This window comes from Chiloscyllium plagiosum, unplaced genomic scaffold (genome assembly GCF_037043375.1).
Source record: "Chiloscyllium plagiosum isolate Xiang-an unplaced genomic scaffold, Cpla_swu_hap1 HiC_scaffold_33, whole genome shotgun sequence".
NCBI classification, from domain to species: Eukaryota; Metazoa; Chordata; class Chondrichthyes; order Orectolobiformes; family Hemiscylliidae; genus Chiloscyllium; species Chiloscyllium plagiosum.
Genome location: NW_028270171.1, coordinates 25131285 through 25151146, shown reverse-complemented (window position 1 = coordinate 25151146; position 19862 = coordinate 25131285). Strand labels below are relative to the sequence as shown.

The window sequence follows — 19862 nt, the reverse complement described above, 5'->3', positions numbered from 1 at the left end:
ACCTCATCACTGAGCTATTATATCACAAAATGTATAACAGTATCTTGACATGTGCTCCGGGTTGAGAGAAGAATCACAGCTGACCACTGTGCTGTTGGTGCCGCTCTCTCTCCCCGGAGCTCCGGGATTTCCTTGTACAATAAACTCTGTCGCTGAACCCCGACTCTGACTCAGAGGCTGGTGATTTTCAGAAGTTGCCTTCCCACAAATGTTTGTCCAATCTGTGGATGTGGCACTCCAAGTTCTCCAACGATGGCCTAACTACCTCACGTCTCCATCATAGCCTCCTTGCAATTGTATTCAATACCTTGACTAAGAAAGGTAAGGACCCAAATGCAGAGCCACAGCCCCATCAGTTCCAACTTTGAACACCCAGATTTCAATAAGTTCCATTGACATATTGGACCTTATCATAAATACCAAACATGCAGGTAATCTATAGCTTACTCTGACACGAACACAACCAAAACAGAAGTTGCTTTGTCCATAGATGGGTAGGTCTATCTGTTGGAGGCCCAGTGATCTCATGGGTAAGGCACTAACTTCCTAAACTGGGAGATTGTGGGCTCAAGTCTTATTTGGGGTTTTGATTTTGTTGAAATCTTCACTGTGCAGCTGATCTTTATCCTGTGTGGTCACGTGACCATGGCAACAAAATCAGGCATTCTCAATTGCTCCTCAGCTGGAGAAATTTGACCTGACAGAAAATTGGCCAAACTAAATTAAACAGCAGCTATCAGCTCCAGAGAACAGTGCAGCTCAGATCAAAGAGCTACAAAGGTTCAAGAAGAACCAGTTCCAACCAGACTGAGGGTTGTATATTGGAGAAGTGTCAGGATTTCAGCCATTGCGACTGTGCTGTCTCTTTCTGGGAATTCACCCCCATATCCTGCATCCCCTGAAAATTCTGTATTTTTCTGACACAATTTCCCACCAACCCAATACAGACCTGGGGACTTTTCTCGGGGGGATGAGAAATCGACTTGACCTCAGACAAAGATCAGTCATGAAGACAGGGTTTAAAAGTCAGACATGCCAGGTGGGACTTGAACCCACAATCCCTGGCTTAGGAGGCCAGTGCCTTATCCATTAGGCCACTGGGGCTATGCTTGAGGGAGGAAAATGGCAGCCTTTACATACTGCTCCGAGACCTCTCACAGTGTGTTTTTCTGAGTTTTCTATCCTTCCTGATTGTTTTTTACCCCTTCCATTTGATGCTAAATTGTTCGCTGCTTGATAAATTGATCTCGCCTCCCATTTCTCCCCAAACGGACATTTGAGAAATCACAGCCGGTCAGACAGCATCCGAGGAGCAGGAGAGTCGACGTTTCGAGCAGAGGCCAGAGGAGATTATGCTGGAAACAACGACTCCCCTGCTCCTTGGATGCCACCTGACCAGCTGTACTTTTCCAGCACCACACAGTTTGACTCTGATCTCTAGCATCTGCCGTGTTCACTTTCTCCCAGTCGAGAAATCAACTCAACTCCAACTTTGCAGATCCACAGTTTGACGCAAATGGAGCAGACAGGAGAAGGGAAAGGGCTCAATGTTATTGTGTGCAGCACTTTCAAGATATTTGCAGTTCATGGGGAAGGAGGAAGTGGAGATGTTGCAAAAAGCTGCATTGAGGACAAATCAACACAATCTTAGCAGGCATTCAGCCCATTGTGGCTGTGCTGTCTCTTTCAGACAATTCACCCCAAGATCTCCCAGATCCTGGAATTACCTTGTGCAAGTTTCTATTACACATCATTTGCATAAGCTCAACGTAGGCACAGTGATTTTTAACAGAGTATATTTTAGAACATAGAACATAGAAAAGTACGGCACAGAATAAGCTCTTTGGCCCACAATGTTGTGCCGAGGATTAATCCTAATGTAAAATAAAATAACTTAACCTCCACACCCCTCAATTCACTGCTATCCATGTGCATGTCCAGCAGTCGCTTAAATGTCCCTAATGACTCTGCTTCCACCACCACCACTGGCAACACATTCCATGCATCCACAACTCTCTGCGTAAAGAACCTTCCTCTGACATTCCCTCTCTACCTTTCTCCCAATATCTTCAAACTGTGACCCCACATGCTGGTCCACTTTGTTCCACAAATCCGGACGACACAGGTTTCTGTACAATGGTAGATGCTTTATTATCGGACAGTTGGCGAGAGATTCAAAATGTCCCCAAAGGTAGCCATGAGTCTCCTTGTAATGACACTTCTCCATGAATCTCTGCCCTACACACACACAGACAGTGTCTTTTATAGGGATTAAACAAAAGGTTTATCAGTCACATGGGCGATTGTATTAAACATAGTTTAAAGCAGGTAATTATCAATTTACAAAGCCCGATGAACAGCGATGTCCTGTGCTAACGTGTGAATAGATTACAGAAGCTCATTATCATATTCTTCATGATGATGTGTTGATGGGAAGAGATGAAGACAGAAGGATTTTGCCTGCTGGAAATGGGGGATTCACATCCCTATGCTAATATGGGGGGGAAGGAAGACTATGGGAGTGGGAGGCAGTTTAACAGGGTTGTGGCCAAGGCTAGCAGTCTTGTGTGGAAAGGGCAAATCCCTCTGTCCAGGACTACAGGGGGAATCCACATGTGTGGCTCCACTCGGCTCTATTTCTGAGATACAGTCAGCCTCCCCCCGGACTGAGATGTTCTGTCTGTATTGTAAGAGTACAGGCTTTCCGTTGATACTGCAGTAAGTCCTTTGGTAGTGGAATGTTTAACCCTTGAGTCCCCAGTGTGTCCTGAAAGAGAAGCAAAGCATGGAACTGACCCCTCTTTGTGCATTTTAACTTCCTCACCAATATGCCAATATTTCCATGTACAAGTTTGACCAAGACTACTTTGCTGCACAGGCGCTATGACAACTGATGAATGGACACTGCGCAACAATCACCAGACACGGGTGTCCCCTCCCAGTCAGGGAACACTTCAGCAGTCAGGGACATTCGCCCTCAGATCTTCGGGTGACCATCCTCCAAGGGAGACTTCGGGATACACAACGACACAAAGTGGCCTGGCAGAGGCTGATAGCCAAGTCCGGTACACATGGGGATGGCCTCAACTGGGACCTTGGGCTCATGTCACACTACAGGTGACCCCATTACACAATACACTCTCTCAAAGACAGACACACACACACAGACACATACAGACACACACACAAACAGACACACACATAGACACACACAGAGACACACACACAGACACATACACAGACACATACACACACACAGACACACACAGACACACACACACAGACACACACACAGACACATACACACACACAGACACACACATACATACACACAGACACACAGACACATACACACACACTCACACCCATAAACACACGCTCACAGGCTTATACGTCTTCACACTCACACTCACATGCACATAGCCACTCACACTCTCTCTCATGCACGCGTGTACACACACATAGGTCTTCGGGATGAATTTGTATTTGCACAATCTGCAGGCAGTCAGTCAATGGAGTATTTTATACATTCCAGTTTGGAAACAGTACCAGTCTGCTCGGAGTGTGTCTGGGAAAATTAACAAACAGTGAAATTCACAACTAATCTTGGAGGAACCTGTTTGGGAGAGGTCACAGCACAGAAATAGACAAGTGACCATTTTACGTGTGGCCTTACAGTAAGTCTGCAGTGGTGGGTAGAGTGGGTTCTTTCTTGATTATATGTTTTATTGAGCTATGTTTCTTGATTAAACTTAAAATATAAGCCATAAGTATTAATTTCACCTGGAGCAGTGTTTGGTAGAGGAATAAGACAGTGCTATTTTCTGGGTCTGGAGATTGAAAGAAACAAAAATGGCTTTAGTAGAGTGATATGCTCTTCTTGTCGGATGTGGGAGTTTTAGGGAGAGTATACCGGTTACTGAGGATTATGTCTGCAATAAATGCTGTTGGTTGCGAATCCTATCAGATCGAATGGATTGGTTGGAGAGACAGTTGTAGACCATGAGGTGTTCACAAAAGCAAGGGGATGTGATGGATGGCAGTTATAGGAAGGGGGGAAAGTCTCAGATACAGTCACATAGATGGGTTAACGCCAGGAAAGGTAAGAGAGGTAGGCAGGTAATGCAGGATTCTTCTGTGGTTATCCCCATTTCAAACAAATATGTTGTGTTGGAAAATATAGGGGGTGATGGATTCTCAGGGGAACGTAGCACGAACAGCCAAGTGTCTGGTATTGAGACTGGCTCTAATGCAATGAGAGGTACGTCAGGTTCCAAGAGATCAATTGTGTTAGGGGACTCTCTAGTCCGAGTCACAGACAGATGCGTGTGCAGCCAGCAGCGAAAAAGCAGAATGGTGTGTTGCCTCCCTGGTGCCAGGATCAAGGATATCTCACAAAGGGTGCAGAATGTTCTCACGGGGGAGAGGGGCCAGCAAGAAGTCAGTGTATACATTGGAACCAATGACATTGGAAGAGAAAAGGTTGAGATTCTGAAGGGAGATTACAGAGAGTTAGGTGAGAATTGAAAAAGGAGGTCCTTGAGAGTAGTAATATCTGGATTACTCCCGGTGATACGAGCTAGTGATGGCAGGAATAGGAGGATACAGCAGATGAATGCAAGGCTGAGGGACTGGTGTATAGGAGAAGGATTCAAACTTTTGGATCATTGGAAGCTGTTTTGGGGGAGAAGTGACCTGTACAAGAAGGACGGATTGCACCTAAATTGGAAGGGGACTAATATACTGACAGGGAGATTTGCTCAAGCTGCTCAGGAGGATTTAAACTAGTAACATGAGGGAGTGGGACCCAGGGAGATAGTGAGGAAAGAGATCAATGTGAGACTGGTACAGTTGAGAACAGAAGTGAGTCAAACAGTCAGGGCAGGCAGGGACAAAGCAGAGAATAAGGAAGGACTGATAAATTAAACTGCATATATTTCAATGCAAGAGGCCTAACAGGGAAGGCAGATGAACTCAGGGCATGGTTAGGAACATGGGACTGGGATATCATAGTAATTACAGAAACATGGCTCAGGGATGGACAGGGATGGACAGGGCTGGCAGCTTAATGTTCCAGGATACAAATGCTACAGGAAGGATAGAAAGGGAGGCAAGAGAGGAGGGGGAGTGGTGTTTTTATTGGGATTGTATTATAGATCCCATAACAGTCAGAGGGAAATTGAGAAACAAATTTGTTAGGCCATCTCAGTTATCTCTAAGCATAACAGGGTGATTATGGTAGGGGATCTTAACCTTCCAAACATACACTGGGATTGCCAGTGTTAAGGGTTTAGATGGAGAGGAATTTGTTAAGGATGTACAAGAAAATTTCCTGATTCAGTATTGGATGTACCTACTAGAGAAGGTGCAAAACTTGACCTACTCTTGGGAAATAAGGCAGGGCAGGTGACTGAGGTGTCAGTGGGGGAGCACTTTGGGGCCAGCGACCGTAATTCTATTAGTTTTAAAGTAGCGATGGAAAAGGATAGATCAGATCTTTAAGATGAAGTCCAAAATTGGAGAAAGGCTAATTTTAACGGTATTAGGCAGGAACTTTCAAAAGCTCACTGGGGCAGATGTTCGCAGGTAAAGGGACGGCTGGAAAATGGGAAACCTTTAGAAATGAGATAACGAGAGTCCAGAGAAAGTATATTCCTGTCAGGGTGAAAGGAAAGGCTGGTAGGTATAGGGAATGCTGGATGACTAAAGAAATGGAGGGTTTGGTTCACAAAAAGAAGGAAGCATGGGCTTTTGCCTGAAATGTCGATTTTCCTGCTCCTCGGATGCTGCCTGACCTGCAGTTCTTTTCCAGCGCCACTCTGATCTAAACTCCCTCAAATATCAGTAAGGTGGCCTATGTGTGGAGCTGCAGGAGATGGGGGGGGATACTAATTGAGTATTTGCATCAGTGTTTACTGTGGAGAAGGACATGGAAGATATCGACTGTAGGGAAATAGATGGTGACATCTTGAAAAATGTGCATCTTACAGAGGCAGAAGCGCTGGATGTCTTGAAATGCACAGAAGTGGATAAATCCCCAGGACCTGATCAGGTGTACCCTAAAACTCTGTGGGAAGCTCGGGAAGTGATTGCTGGGCATCTTACTGAGATATTTGTGTCATCAATAGTCACAGGTGAGGTATCGGAAGACTGGAGGTTGGCTAACGTGGTGCCACTGTTTAAGAAGGGTGGTAAGGACAAGCCAGGGAACTATAGACCAGTGAGCCTGACCTCGGTGGTGGGCAAGTTGTTGGAGAGAATCCTGAGGGACAGGATGTACATGCATTTGGAAAGGCAAGGACTGATTAGGGGTCGTCAACATGGCTTTGTGCGTGGGAAACTTGATTGAGTTTTATGAAGAAGTAACAAAAAGGATTTATGATGGCAGAGCAGCAGATGTGATCTATATGGACGTCAGTAAGGCATTCAACAAGGTTCAAGGAGAAAATGAGGACTGCAGATGCTGGAGATCAGAGCTGAAAATGTTTTGCTGGAAAAGCGCAGCAGGTCAGGCAGCATCCAAGGAGCTGGAGAATCGACGATTCGGGCATAAGTCCTTCTTCAGGAATGAGGAAAGTGTGTCCAGCAGGATAAGATAAAAGGAGGGACTTGGGGGAGGGGCATTGGAAATGCGATAGGTGGAAGGAGGTCAAGGTGAGGGTGATAGGCCGGAGTGGGGGTGGGGGCGGAGAGGTCAGGAAGAAGTTTGCAGGTTAGGAAGGTGGTGCTGAGTTCGAGGGATTAGACTGAGACAATGTGGAGGGAGGGGAAATGAGGAAACTGGAGAAATCCGAGTTCATCCCCTTGTGGTTGGAGGGTTCCGAGGCGGACGATGAGGTGCTCTTCCTCCAACCGTCATGTTGCTATGGTCTGGCGATGGAGGAGTCCAAGGACCTGCATGTCCTTGGTGGAGTGGGAGGGGGAGTTGAAGTGTTGAGCCACGGGGTGGTTGGGTCTTACAACCTTATACTCCACAACCACCTGACGAAGCAGCAGTGCTCCGAAAGCTAGTACTTTGAGAGAAACCTGTTGGACTACAACCTGGTGTTGTCTGATTTTTAACGATGTTTATTAGAAACTTACACAAGGTAATTCCAGGATTTGGGCGATCTTGGGGTGAATTGTCTGAAAGAGACAGCACAGCCACAATGGGCTGAATGCCCGCTAAGATTCTGTTGATTTAGAACATACAACATAGAACATAGAACAGTACAGCACCGAACAGGCCCTTCAGCCCACGATGTTGTGCCGACCATTGATCCTCATGTCTGCACCCTCAAATGTCTGTGACCATATGCATGTCCAGCAGTTTCTTAAATATCCCCAATGACCTTGCTTCCACAACTGCTACTGGCAACGCATTCCATGCTCTCAAAACTCTCTGTGTAAAGAACCCGGCTCTGACATCCCCTCTAAACTTTCCTCCAACCAGCTTAAAATTATGACCCCTGGTGTGAGCCATTTCTGCCCTGGGAAATAGTCTCTGGCTATCGCCTCTCATTATCTTGTATACCTCAATTAGGTCCCCTCGCCTCCTCCTTTTCTCCAATGAGAAAAGTCCGAGCTCAGTCAACCTCTCTTCATAAGATAAGCCCTCCAGTCCAGGCAGCATCCTGGTAAACCTCCTCTGAACCCTCTCCAAAGCATCCACATCTTTCCTATAATAGGGCGACCAGAACTGGACGCAGTATTCCAAGTGCGGTCTAACCAAAGAAAGCATTTGTCCTCAATGCAACTTTTTGCAACATCTCCACCTACTCCTTCCCCAGTAACTGCAAATATCTTGAAAGTGCTGCACAAAATAACATTGAACCCTTTGCCATTTTCCTGTCTGCTCCATTTTCCTCAGACTTGAGTTGTGCAATGTTGGAGTTTGGTTGGTTTCTTGTCTGTCCGTTTGGGGACAAATGGGAAGCGAGATTGATTTATCAAGCAGCCAATTTTTTAGCATGAGATGGAAGTTGTAAAAAACAATAAGTGAGAGTATAAAACTGAGAAAACCACAATATGAGCCATCAGGGTGCAGTATTTAAAGGCTGCCAGTTTAACAGCAGATATGTAGCCCCTGTGGCCTAATGGATAAAATATTGGGCTCCTAATCCAGGGATTGTGGGTTCAAATCCCCTCCTGAGTGACTAACTTTCATAGGCTGCCTTCTTTGAACTTTACTCCTAATCTACATTATAAAAATCCCCAGGTCTGCATTCAGTTGATGGGAAGTGCTGTCCAACATAATCTTGCACAAAGCTGTCGGGGATCTGCAGGATTGGGGCGAAATTGCCTGAAAGAGACAGCAGAGCCACAATGGTGAAAGAACTGCTGAGATTCTCCTGGGGCTGGCATGGTGACTCACAGTGTCAGGGTCTTGGGTTTGATTCCTCCCTTGGGTGTCTGTTTGTGTCGAGTTTGCACATTCTCTCCATGGGGTACTCGGAGTGCATTGTTTTCCTCCCACAGCCCAAAGATGTGCAGGTTCGGTGGATTGGTTTTGGGGAATGCAGGGTGAGAGGATAGGGATTGGGCCTGGATGGGATGGTCAGAGGCTGAGTGTGGCCTTGCTGGGGTGAATGGCTTCGCCCCCTCACTCTCGGGCTTTTATGAACAAGTTTGGAGCAGATGGTCAGAGCTCTGCTGCAGATCCCAGTCAAGGCTTTGCTAAGGGACTGGCATCCAGGTGTGTGTTCATATCCTTCTTTTCCCTGATTTTCCAGAATGTTTTGTAGCTTTGGCCAAAGGGATCATGAGCTGGGTTCACATCATCCAATGGGGTCACATTGTCAGGAGCTAGACAACGGATTTACTCAGACTGACACTTCCAGTCATCGTGTCGTAGAGATGTACAGCACAGAAACACACCCTCGGTCCAACCTGTCCATGCCGAACAGATATCCCAACCCAATCTAGTCCCACCTGGGCGGCACAGTGGCACAGTGGTTAGCACTGCTGCTTCACAGCGCCAGAGACCCGGGTTCAGTTCCCGCCTCAGGCGACTGACTGTGTGGAGTTTGCACGTTCTCCCTGTGTCTGTGTGGGTTTCCTCCGGGTGCTCCGGTTTCCTCCCACAGTCCAAAGATGTGCAGGGTCAGGTGAATTGGCCATACTAAATTGCCCGTAGTGTTAGGTAAGGGGTAAATGTAAGGGTATGGGGTGGGTTTCGCTTCGGCGGGTCGGTGTGGACTTGTTGGGCCGAAGGGCCTGTTTCCACACTGTAATCTAATCTAATCTAATCTCCTTCCAAAATCTTCCTATTCATATACCCATCCAGATGCCTTTTAAACAATGTAATTGTACCAGCTTCCACCACTTCCTCTGGCAGCTCATTCCACACACACACACCACCCTCTGCCTGAAAAGGTTGCCCCTTAGGTCTCTTTTATATCTTTTCCCTCTCACTCTAAACCTAAGCCCTCTAGTTCTGGACTCCCCCACCCCAGGGAAAAGACCTTGGCTGTTTACCCTATTCATGCTCCTCATGATTTTATAAACCTCTGTAAGGTCACCCCTCAGCCTCTGATGCTTGGATCCTATCCTTAGAGGAACTGGTATCAGCTTCCACCGCTGTGACTCTGTGTTCAACCTCATCCGTCCTCTTTTCCAGGTCTCCCAGCTGCTGTTCATGCTTCTGCAGCATGAGAGAGATCGGGGCCAGCTTCACCTCTATCTGCTTCCCCAACATCGCGCGAGATTTCGCGAGCTACTTCACCAAGGCCTGGTAGGCAATTGAGCCCAAGGATCCTGCAGGCTGGGCCGGGAGCCTGGCCTCAGACACTGCTCCTCCCTTCTTCAACATCTCTGGATGATGAAAACGCAGGTAAGTTGATTTTTCACAATGTCCTGGGATTTCACAATCTTTTCAGAGCCCCAGGATATCGCGATGGTCGGGATTGGGCGTGATAGAAATTCTTCCCGCTTGTGCTGTGGTGCGGAGCTCTGCAACATGATCGTCCGAGATCACCACCATCTTGGATCCCCAGAGTGCAGTGACAGTATAAAACTCAGAAAAACACACAATGAGAGGTCAGGGTGCAGTATTTAAAGGCTGCCATTTTTTACTTTAACTGTGCAGCCCCAGTGGCCTAATAGATAAGGCATTGGCCTCCTAAGCCAGGGATTGTGGGTTCGAGTCCCATCTGGGGTGTCTGACTTAACCCTTGTCTTCATGGCTGATCTTCGTCTGCAGTCAAGTCGATTTCTCATCTCCTCTGGAGAAGTCCCCAGGTCTGTGTTGGGTTGGTGGTACAGAATGTTGATGCCAAGTCAAGGCTTCGTATAGGGTCTGGCATCCAGGAGTGTGTCCCTATGCTCCTTTTCCCTGATCTTCCCCAATGTTCAAATCAACATCATCCCATTAAAGATATTTTGTTTCTTGCCTTAATGAGAAGGGATTTGCCTTCAAGAGCACAAAGGTTTTGGATGTTGTCCCTTGAGGTTTGCTGATGAAACTGTTGATGTGCCGGGCCAACTGCAGATAATGGCAGAGACACTCTTCAGTGGTGACTGTCAGCGTTACCAGTCGTGAAGACTTCATCCAAGAAACTGACGGTGATCTTGACCACGGTCTCACCACGGCCTGCAAATCACAATCGGCATAACCAGACTCAAGAACTAAAGAGAAACCAAGAACATCTCACCGATATTACCATGAAGGTTGGTCACAGCAAAGGATCAACAGCGAGACCGCAAAAACACATTTCATATCTCTCTGTGCTGTAACGTTCTGCTGTCTTTCTCCATTGAAATAATATCCAGCTGCTTTATTCTTCCTCCCAAAGTGTATAACCTCACACATTCCCACATTGTCTTTCATTTGCTCAGTTTTTGGCCGCTCCCTTGACCCATCCATCTCCCTCTGGAAACTCTGTGAGTCAGCCTCAGCAGTTGCCTTCCCACAAATGTTTGTCCAATCTGTTTGTCTCTTTCTGGGAATTCAGCCTTAATCCTGCAGATCCCCAAGATACTTGTGTAAGGTCACATGGGACACCACATCCCATCAACTGAATGCAGACGTGGGGATGTTGCAAAGTGGATTAAAGATTAATGACACACAAAGAAGAGTCAGACACCCCAGATGGGACTTGAACCCACAATCCCTGGCTTAGGAGGCCAGTGCCTTATCCATTAGGCCACTGGGGCCACATGTGTGATGTTAAAATGGCAGCTTTTACGTTTTGTTTTGCAAGAACACACTGACTGTGGCTCAGCCAGCACAGAGTCAGTGCCCTGGACTGAGGGGATTCTAAATCTCCTGGTTATATATGGTTTTTCCTTTACCCCCACACTGCTGCCTAACTGCGGTAGTGCTGATATTTTCCCCAGCACCATGTTGTGTGTGTGCAGGTGTGAGACACAGTGAAAGACAACAGATGTACAAATCTTTATTCAATTCCCACCACCAGGAAGAAAGGAAACACCCGACTGGCCAGTGACAAGCATCAAAGGGCAATGCTGCGTGATCAAACAGTGAGGGGGAGGGCACTCTCTGAACAGCTCAAGGATGTTGGTAGACACTGCGTGCTCCTTCTCCAGGGACACCCGGGCTCGAACGTAACCGCGGAAGAGGGTCAGGCAATCGGCCCTAACAACCAGTTTGGCCAGGCCCAGGAGCAGACCCACGAGGAGATCCTCTGACCAACCCTCCCCCCTCGGCACTGGGTGCCCAATGATGGGGAGTGTGGGGCTGAAGTCCAACCAGAAACAGAGGAGAAGGTTTCCCAGAAAGCTAAAATGGGAGTGCAAGCACCCTGTTCCATGGACTCCACAGCACAACAGAACAAGCAGTTGGGCTGGGAGTCCGTGAACCACCGCAATCTGCGGACTGCCGCGTGCAACACCCTCCACCCCAGATCCCCGTGAGAAAGGGGGAGGACTCCCATGTAGAGAGCCCTCCACTGGGGATGGTCCCCACCGCCCGGTGGTAAATGGGCACGCCAGGGTGTGTCCGGGAGGTGGATGAGGGTGTGCAGCAGCAGTCTGTACAGGGCCCTCTGTGATACACCCCTGAAAGGGACAAAACTAAAAGTCCAGAGACAGCTCAGGTTGTGGGGCACAGGCTCCCGCAGGAAGTACAGGACCCTGGGGCCAATGTGAAATTCCGTCCGGACAGGAGTGAGCACAGACGGGATCCCACCGCACACCTGAGCATCCTCCAACTGGGGCACTACGTCGGGTCCGAGCACCGTCGTTTTAAGGCATCGGATGGCGGTGGCCACGTACCGGACGTCTACCACTGCCCTGCTCGCTCTGTCCTGCGGCAGCGTCCAGCCCAGGCCCACACCATCCAGCACGTCCCTGACCCTGGTCACCCTTACAGTCACGGCCCTCCCCTCCGACAGCCACTCGAACCCGCGAGTACGGAGGTGCGGATTCCTGAGCAACGGCTCCCTGACGACAGCCGCTACTCCAGCCGGAGGGTAGGCGTGACGCGATTCGACCATGTTCCAGACAGTGAGCAGGTCCTGGTAAAAGACAGGCAGTGTCCTGAGAGTGACCTCCAAACCATCACGGTCGCTGAACAGGAGCTGCGTGTCGTAGTTGAGGTTATGCACCTGGTGGAAAAAATACGTCGCCATGGCGCCCCGCCGAGGGGGAGGCTCGACGTAAAGGTATCGCTGCAAGGTCTGAAGGTGGAACGTCGCTACCTGGGTGTGAATGCACACCAGCGACTGCCCGCCCTCCTCAATATGGAGACTCAGGACCTGCGCAGCGACCCAGTGCATCTTTTTGTCCCAGAAGAAGTGAACCAACATTCTCTGGATGTCAGCGACAAAACCAGGAGGAGGGACCAAAGTGACCAGCCGGTACCACAGCATGGCAACCACCAGCTGGTTTAAGACCAACACTCGACTCCTGTGTGACAGCACTCGGAGCAGTCCTGTCCAGAGGCCTAGGCGAGCCGAGACTTTGGCCTCCAGCTCCTGCCAGTTGGCCGGCCAGGATTCCTCAACCGGGCTGAGGTAGACCCCAAGGTCGAGGAGATGGGTGGTACTCCAGCTGAACCCCCGTAACTCCTCTGGCAGAGACTCCACCCGCCTCCGACTGACCAGTCGTCTGGAATATTGGGCCCAATTGGGCGCAGTTGATCCTGGTGGAAGAGGCCGCTGAATACACGGCCTGGCACTCACACATCCTCCCCAGGTCAGCCGGGTAGGTGAAAGAGAGGAGGACGTAGTCAGCGTAGGCCGAGATGACCACCCCCATGCCCGCGCTGCGCAGAACCAACCCGACAACCTCCTCCACAAGGTTTTTCAGCCATTGTGACTGTGCTGTCTCTTTCAGATGATTCACCCCCCATCCTGCAGATCCCCGAAAGTCTTGAGCAAGAACATGTTGGGCACCACTTCCCATCAGCTGAAAGCAGACAAGGTGGATTTCTCCAAAGTCAATTAGAAATATCGTTGACAATGAACAAGCCATAAATAATCAGACACCCCAGATGGGACATAAATGCAAAATCCCTGGGTTAGGAAGCCAGTGCCTTATCCAGTAGGCCACTGGGGCTACGCCCATGAAGGTCAAATGGCAACCTTTAAATACTGAACCCTGCCCAGTCATATTGTTTTTTCTAAGTTTTCTACTTTTACTGATTGTTTGTTACCCCTTCCATTTCATGCTAAATTGTCGGCTGCTTGATAAATTGATCTCGCCTCCCATTTGGCCCCAAACGGACAGATGAGAAATCACAGCCGGTCAGACAGCGTCCGAGGAGCAGGAGAGTCGACATTTCGAGCAGAGGCCTGAGGCCTGAAGAGATTATACTCGAAACATCGACTCCCCTGCTCCTTGGATGCCGCCTGACCAGCTGTACTTTTCCAGCACCACACAGTTTGACTCTGATCTCTCGCATCTGCCGTACTCACTTTCTCCCAGTCGAGGAATCAACTCAACTCCAACTTTGCAGACCCACAGTTTGAGGCAAATGGAGCAGACAGGAGAAGGAAAAGGGCTCAATGTTATTTTGTGCAGCACTTTCAAGATATTTGCAGTTAGTGGGGAAGGAGGAAGTGGAGATGTTGCAAAAAGCTGCATTGAGGACAAATCAACAGAATCATGGCAGGCATTCAGCCCATTGTGGCTGTGCTGTCTCTTTCAGACAATTCACCCCAAGATCTCCCAGATCCTGGAATTACCTTGTGAAAGTTTCTATTACACATCATTTGCCATAATCTCACTGTAGTCACAGTGATGTTTAACAGAGTACTGTCGATGAAAAATTCAGTCAGCATGGATTGAGATGAAGTTGACATGGAATGAAAATCAGCAACAAAGCTCAGGCTAAAAGCCCAAGCACCCCAGATGTGACTTGGAACCACCATTACCAGCTTAGGGAAGCCAGTGCCTTATCCATTAGGCCCCTCGGGCTCCCACCTTGGACTCTCTGTGGAAAGTGTTGACCTCAAACAAGTGCTACAGCTGAGCATGTTCCAAGATGGAGGATTACATGTTGAGGGACACACTAAAGTATGGAGCAGCTGCTGTCAAGGTGTAACAGTTAAAGAACACTGTCTAAGGCCTTTCTGACCAGTTGTGACATCGTTCCTTCATTTCTCAGACCCTCTTGAGCCTCAGAATGAAGAGAAATCGTTTCCTGCCTCAGTAGAAAGATCTGCCCGAACTTGCGAGCCCCCCCTTTGTGGAAGAGAGCCAGCCCTATATCGGGACAGAGAGAAACAGACTTACTTTGTGATATAATAGGTAATTCCTGTCCCATTGATCTATTAACTGCAGGGAACTTTCAGATACGTGGTATCTTTAGAGCAATTAAATATCCTCCCAAGATATATGCTTTCACTCTCAATTGAAGATGTTATAACTTCAATGACTAAGAATATTAACCAATAAATCAATGCCAAGCCAGTTGAAGTATTACACTTGGCACATCATCATCGCTGTAATTGCAGAATGCAGCATAACCTATTCCGTCTTCTAACCTACTGACAGCCTACTTTTCAGAAGTCTCCTTACACTACTCTGAAAACAAATTAAAAGAAACCAATTAAACCAAATAAGCACAAATTAAAATGTCACTGTCATTTATAAAGGCTCTGTAACAAAAGTCAAAATCTCCCAAGAAAGCTTACACTTACAGAGTCACAGAGTTGTACAGATCCTTCGCTCCAACTCGTCCATGCCAACCAGATATCCGAAAGTCATCCAGTCCCACAAACCAGCATTTGGTCCATATCCCTCTGAAGCCTTCTTATTCATGTCCCCATCCAGCTGCCTTTTAAATGTTACAGAGTCTTAGAGTTGTACAGCACGGAAACAGACCCTTTGGTCCAACCCGTCTATGCCGACCTGATATCCTGAATTAATCTAGTCCGACTTGCCAGCATTTGGCCCATATCCCTCTAAACCCACCCTGTTCATATACCCCCATCCAGATGCCTTTTAAATGTTTTGGAGGAGCCGGGGTTAGACTGGGGTGGACAAAGTTAAAAATCACACAACACCAGGTTATAGCCCAGTGGGTTTATTTGGAAGCACTAGCTTTCGAAGCGATGCTCCCTCACTGGGTGGTTGTCTTCACCTGATGAAGAAGCAGCGCTCTGAAAGCTAGGGCTTCCAAATAAACCTGTGGGACTATAACCTGGTGTTGTGTGACTTTTAACTTCTAAATGTTGTTATTGTACCAGCCTCCACCACTTCCTCTTGCAGCATGTTCCATATAAGCACCACCCTCTGCATGAAAAAGTTGCCCCTTAGGTTCCTTTTAAATTATTATTCCTCTCACCGTAAACCTATGCCCTCTGTTTTTGTACTGCCCCACCCTGGGGAAAAGACCGAAGCTATTCACCCTATCCATGTCCCTCATGATTTTATAAACCTCTATAAGGTCACCCTTCAGCCTCCGACGCTCCAGAGAAAATAGCCTCAGTCTATTCATCCTCTCCCGATCGCACAAACCCTGTAACCCTTGCAACACCCTTGTAAATCTTTTCTGAATGCTTGCAAGTTTTACAACATCTTTCTATAGCAGGGAAACCAGAATTGAACGCAGTATTCCAAAAGGTGGCCTAACCATTATCCTGTACAGCCACAACCCAACATCCCAATTCCTACACTCAATGCACTGCCTAATAAAGGCAAGTGAATCAAATGCCTTCTTCACTCTGCTATCTGCCTGCACCTGCTTCTCTTCCTAATCTGTGTGGGTGTGAGTTACAATCATCTTTTTGCATTCTGATATGAATAGATTCACTCTTTTGTTAATTCAACTTATCCTGGTTTAATTGGCTACTTTTAAACACCAATTCAATTGGTTTGGGAGGAAGACATCCACAAGAAAGGCTCCCTTTTTAAATTAACCTGTTAGTGACCAACCAAGGATCCAGGTAAATGCAGAAAGGAAACCATTTCATCCCTGCTCACCTGGGAGCTTAACAATTTGGGGTATCTGTCTGGAACTGTAATAACGTGGGGAACAATTCTCACACCAGCCTCTCTTTGTAAGTGCTCCATGTATTTACGAAACAATGCCCTTCACCAGCACATCTCAGTGATATATTTAACATTCCATTCACATTAATCACTCCAAGGGCATGGTCTACATTAAGAATATAAACAGTAAGTGTTGAAACTCTCAGGTTCGGAAGCATCTGCTGAAAAAAACAAAATTAATATTGCAAATTGATAATTGTGTTTCTCTCCACAGATGCTACCTGACCTGCATTTCAATATTTCCTGATTTTATTGCAGATTTCCAGCACTTGTGGTATTTAACTTTTGTATAATTTTTTTACGGAAGGAAAATGGAGACTTGAAAACATTGAATGGGACTTTTGCTCATTAACCTCTTGGGAATTGTCTGCTATTGAATGATTTAATTAAGACTTTAGACAAGGTGCAATCATGACAAAGTCTGTGGGATTGTACTTATTATAGAGCAAGGAACAGCTCATCAAATAAGGCAATCCTCTAAAAAATATGAATTCTCACCTCAAGTTTGGGGAGAAAGGTATAAAAGATAAGTATTAGATGGGGTGAGATCTGATCAACTTCAGAAAAACTTTGACCTTAAAACTGCAATTCTACAGTGAAAGTAAAATATTGTGAAATGTATGGTTAATTGTCCATGATATTTGTTCCTCCTTATTTAATTTCTATAAGTATCTGTAGAGTAATTTATAAACATATATTTAAGAACCACTGTCATGCATTATTTTGGTAATTTTATAATTTGCCATGACTTTCTCTTCACCTTATTCAAGGAGAGTGTTTATTACGGTGAGTGATACCACACAGTATTTCAACTGCACTGAATTGGTTTTGAAAGATAACTCAATAAATGCAGGTTGATGCTGTAGCTGTTACCTGTCGATATATTTCGTTGACCTGTTCAGACGTGTTATGATGTTAAGTCTTAGGCAGAAAGAGGAAGGAGGTATAAGTAAGGTTCAAGAAACTGAAGACAGACAGAGCCCTGGAGATAACAGGAATGAACTCAAACTCAGAAACAGAGAATTTGAAGGGACCATGCAATGTTTATGGAAAACAGGATTAAGGAACCTCCAAGGCATTTTACAGAGGGATAACAAGCAACAGTGATATGGATAGGAAGGGTCGAGAGGGATATGGGCCCAGTGCTGGCAAATGGGATGAGATTAGATTAGGATATGTGGTCGGCATGGACGGGTTGGACCGAAGGGTCTGTTTCCATGCTGTACATCTCTATGACTCTATGACATGGTGGATGGTGAGTCTTGTATATTGATATTCTAGAGCATGTCATAATTAAAAAGGAGGTGTTGGGGCTTTTGAAAAGTATTAAGTTAGACAAGTCCCCAAGATCTGATGGAATCTATCATAGAATCCTGAGAGAGGCAGGTGTGGAAATTGCTACGGATTTGTACAAAACATTTGTATCCTTTATAGTCACAGGAGAATTCCCAGAGGACTGGAGAATACCCAATGTTGTTTCTTTCTTTAAGAAGGGCAAAAAGAATAATTCAGGAAATTAAAGGCCAGATTGGCTTCCTGTTATTCATTGCTTGGACATCACTGTCTGTGACTGGATGGTACCCTCTGGAAGTCACTCTGTAAAGATCTCCACCCCTCTACCTTGGGGTGTCAGGATCTCAAGGTGTTCCTGCAAATGTCTCTCTTTGGCCAAAGTTTCGGTCCATGTGTAATGGTTTCCTGAATGTGGTTCCTGTGAAGTGCCTTGTGCCATGAAAAGGGATTACTACGTGCAGGCTGTAGTTGGGTTGAAGTGTTATGGAGAGCAGGCAGGAAAGTGGAGTTGAGGCCGAGATGAGATCAGCCATGATCGTGTGGAATGACAAAGCAGGCTCGAGGAGCTGAATTGCCTAATTTGTAAGATCTTCGGAACACAACCAAAGACAGAGCTATCAATTGCCGTGGGTGGCTAATATGGTATCTCACCTCAGATGCATTATGAAGAGGGTGTCCATGTTCAGAGCCTGGGGTTGTGAGTTTATATCCCATTTGGGCTGTTATGTTTTTAAACATGAACTCTGATCAGCAGCCTGTGTCTGTTTGATCTCAATTCCAGTTAATAAGGGGAGATGGTGGAGCAGTGCTAGACCTGGAGTAGGAATCCAGAACACCAAGTTCATGGTGTGGGGGAGATGGACTGTAATCCCACCATACAAGGTGGTGAAATCTCAGCTCAGGAGGAGGTTTGTCTGATGGTCACCATATATTGCTATTGAGGTTTGTTAGGAAGCTAACTGGTTCCATATTCTCCTTTCAGGAAGAAAACCTGGTGAGACTACAGACCCACAGCAATGTGGTTGACTCACCCTCTGGGCAATAAACGCTGGTCTAGTCAGAAACATATCGCATTCCTTCCCTGTAGCTCGGTCACAATCCTGGAACACCCTCCATTGATTCATTGTAGGTTTACCTCCAACAAATGGTCAAAAATCACTCGACACCAGGTTATAGTCCAATGGGTCTATTTGAAAACATGAGCTTTCGGAGGATTGCTCCTTCATCAGGTGTAATGAGAGAGGAGGCATCAGACACAGAATGTATAAGTAAAATATCAAAGGGTCAGACAAGTGATGCGAATGTATTGAACAAATCCAAAATGGCCGACTCCCTCCTGTTAAATCTTCAATCAGTTCGAAAGGAGATACAGGCAGCACATGGATTGCAGTGGTTCAAAAAGATAGCTCCCCATCACCTTTCAGGGGAAACTAGGGAGAGGCAATAAATGTTGATCTAGCCAGCAATGTTCACGCCCTGGAAATGAATAAAAAAAATCCCACAATGGAATAAACCGCCAGGGGAAAGGTCATAGTGTAATGACTTGAAAACATCAAGCCCCAACTTTGGATGGTTTCTATTGTTATGCTTTACATTATCATCCAAAACGCACCAGTCATTGACATAAAGGTTATGGTTTGGAGGAGCCGGTGTTAGACTGGGGCGGACACCGTTACAAAGCACACAACACCAGGTTATAGTCCAACAGGTTTATTGGGAAACACTAGCCTTCGAAGCGCTGCTTCTTCATCAGGTGGTTGTGGAGCAGGATCGTAAGACACGGAATTTTTAGCAACAGGATTGCAGTGTCATGGCATGTAATATTAAACAAATTGAGCTGAAGGCTTTCATCTTTTAGAATGATCATGTTAGTATCAGTTCCTTGTTGTGTACATCCCAGACCTTTGAGAATGCTGGAGGCCTTTCCTTGACTGGGGCCCCACATGGAGGGCTACAATGGCAGCCTTTAAATATTGCATCCTGACCTCTCATAGTGTGTTTCTGTGTGTTGCACTCTCACTAATTGGTTCTTACCCCTTCCATCTCATGCTAAATTGTTGGCTGCTTGATAAATTGATCCCGCCTCCCATTTCTCCCCAAACGGACAGATGAGAAATCAAGCAAACTCCAAC

At 46.7% G+C, this 19862-nt stretch overlaps 3 non-coding genes across 3 annotated transcripts; 1 reads left to right on the top strand and 2 right to left on the bottom strand.

Moving 5' to 3' along the window:
• Positions 1 to 1031: 1031 nt before the first annotated feature.
• trnar-ccu (transfer RNA arginine (anticodon CCU)) lies at positions 1032 to 1104 on the bottom strand. Its single transcript has one exon. It is a non-coding gene; the product is annotated as a tRNA-Arg (tRNA).
• Positions 1105 to 10065: 8961 nt separating this feature from the next.
• Positions 10066 to 10138, top strand: trnar-ccu (transfer RNA arginine (anticodon CCU)). Its single transcript has one exon. It is a non-coding gene; the product is annotated as a tRNA-Arg (tRNA).
• Positions 10139 to 11060: 922 nt separating this feature from the next.
• On the bottom strand, positions 11061 to 11133 carry trnar-ccu (transfer RNA arginine (anticodon CCU)). Its single transcript has one exon. It is a non-coding gene; the product is annotated as a tRNA-Arg (tRNA).
• Between the last annotated feature and the right edge of the window lie 8729 nt (positions 11134 to 19862).